The following is a 2,908-nucleotide window of genomic DNA, read 5'->3' as shown; positions in this document are numbered from 1 at the left end:
TATTAGAAATAACAAATTATCAAAAGTATTGCTTGTAGAGAGAAAAATATAATAATATTAAAACCACACTGCTATTCTTTGGTTTTGAGTAATTTACTTTCTAAGTGGGTAGATAACATGTTTCTAAACACTACTAAATTAATCCTGATGATGACATGATTAAGAAAAATCATGAATGAATCATGAATAATAATGAATGAGAAAGTTACAGGGGCTACAACAAAACATGCTAACCTCTCACCATTAACCTCAAATAAAAGTTGACATTCTGTACTGTTGCCTAATATGAAACATTATATCTCAAATGCAAAATGCTGGAGCATAGCACCAAATGTAAAACTGTAAGCTTCACTGTCCAAACACATATGGTGTGGAATATGTGTGCCTGGTAAACACATGTGGATCTGGTGAACAGTTATCACTTGTTGACCAACTACAGGAATACTGACCTCAGAGTCTCCAGTTTACAGTGGGGATTCCCCAGTCCAGCAGAGAGCAGCTTCACTCCTGAATCCTTCAGGTCATTGTTACTCAGATCCAGCTCTCTCAGGTGTGAGGGGTTTGACTTCAGAGCTGAGACCAGAGAAGCACAGCCTTCCTCTGTGACTAGACAGCCTGACAGCCTGCAAAGAGTCAAATCATATTAAAACCACACTGCTATTCTTTGGTGGTGAAAATAGTGCCAGTATATTTTTTTCAACATATTCAGATACAGTGGGGAAAAAAAGTATTTAGTCAGCCACCAATTGTGCAAGTCTCCCACTTAAAAAGATGAGAGAGGCCTGTAATTTTCATCATAGGTACACGTCAACTATGACAGACAAAATGAGGGGAAAAAATCCAGAAAATCACATTGTAGGATTTTTAATGAATTTATTTGCAAATTATGGTGGAAAATAAGTATTTGGTCAATAACAAAGGTTTCTCAATACTTTGTTATATACCCTTTGTTGGCAATGACACATGTCAAACGTTTTCTGTAAGTCTTCACAAGGTTTTCACACACTGTTGCTGGTATTTTGGCCCATTCCTCCATGCAGATCTCCTCTAGAGCAGTGATGTTTTGGGGCTGTCGCTGGGCAACACAGACTTTCAACTCCCTCCAAAGATTTTCTATGGGGTTGAGATCTGGAGACTGGCTAGGCCACTCCAAGACCTTGAAATGCTTCTTACGAAGCCACTCCTTCGTTGCCCGGGCGGAGTGTTTGGGATCATTGTCATGCTGAAAGACCCAGCCACGTTTCATCTTCAATGCCCTTGCTGATTGAAGGAGGTTTTCACTCAAAATCTCACGATACATGGCCCCATTCATTCTTTCCTTTACACGGATCAGTCGTCCTGGTCCCTTTGCAGAAAAACAGCCCCAAAGCATGATGTTTCCGCCCCCATGCTTCACAGTAGGTATGGTGTTCTTTGGATGCAACTCAGCATTCTTTGTCCTCCAAACACGACGAGTTGAGTTTTTACCTAAAAGTTCTATTTTGGTTTCATCTGACCATATGACATTCTCCCAATCCTCTTCTGGATCATCCAAATGCACTCTAGCAAACTTCAGACGGGCCTGGACATGTACTGGCTTAAGCAGGGGGACACGTCTGGCACTGCAGGATTTGAGTCCCTGGCGGCGTAGTGTGTTACTGATGGTAGGCTTTGTTACTTTGGTCCCAGCTCTCTGCATGTCATTCACTAGGTCCACCCGTGTGGTTCTGGGATTTTTGCTCACCGTTCTTGTGATCATTTTGACCCCACGGGGTGAGATCTTGCGTGGAGCCCCAGATCGAGGGAGATTATCAGTGGTCTTGTATGTCTTCCATTTCCTAATAATTGCTCCCACAGTTGATTTCTTCAAACCAAGCTGCTTACCTATTGCAGATTCAGTCTTCCCAGCCTGGTGCAGGTCTACAATTTTGTTTCTGGTGTCCTTTGACAGCTCTATGGTCTTGGCCATAGTGGAGTTTGGAGTGTGACTGTTTGAGGTTGTGGACAGGTGTCTTTTATACTGATAACAAGTCCAAACAGGTGCCATTAATACAGGTAACGAGTGGAGGACAGAGGAGCCTCTTAAAGAAGAAGTTACAGGTCTGTGAGAGACAGAAATCTTGCTTGTTTGTACGTGACCAAATACTTATTTTCCACCATAATTTGCAAATAAATTCATAAAAAATCCTACAATGTGATTTTCTGGATTTTTTTTTCTTAATTTGTCTGTCATAGTTGACGTGTACATATCATGAAAATTACAGGCCTCTCTCATCTTTTTAAGTGGGAGAACTTGCACAATTGGTGGCTGACTAAATACTTTTTTCCCCCACTCTATATCAGCATCCTGAAACCTGACATATCTATTCATAAATTAATGTATCATTATTAGAAATGACAAATTATCAAAGTATTGCTTGTAGATAGAAACATTTATAGTACACATATTTGAGTAGACTGACCAGACCAGTTTAAAAAGCAGTATCAGTCAAAAGATAGACAGTGAGGTATCATATTTAGATTGTATTGAGTATACAGTCCACACCATATCTATTTTGACAAAGATAACATTTTAAATGTGGCTCTATACTCCAGCATTTTGGATTTGAGATCAAATGTTTCATATGAGGTGACAGTATATAATGTCACCTTTTATTTGAGGGTATTTTCATACATATCTGTTTCACCGTTTAGAAATGAAAGCACTTTATGTGTCTAGTCCCCCTATTTGAAGAAGTCATAAGTATTCTGACCAATTCACTTACAGTGTATTAAAGTTGTCAAAAGTTTAGTATTTGGTTGTGAACTCATTGGTTGCATTTGCAGTTTGTTTTGGTTGTGTTTTGGGTTATGTTTTGTCCGATAGTAACTGAATGGTGGATGATGACTGGAGTAATTTTCTGTCTAAGTGAGTAGATAACATGTTTCT

The sequence above is a fragment of the Coregonus clupeaformis genome, unplaced genomic scaffold, assembly GCF_020615455.1.
Source record: "Coregonus clupeaformis isolate EN_2021a unplaced genomic scaffold, ASM2061545v1 scaf0936, whole genome shotgun sequence".
NCBI lineage: Eukaryota > Metazoa > Chordata > Actinopteri > Salmoniformes > Salmonidae > Coregonus > Coregonus clupeaformis.
This window is presented reverse-complemented; position numbering follows the sequence as displayed.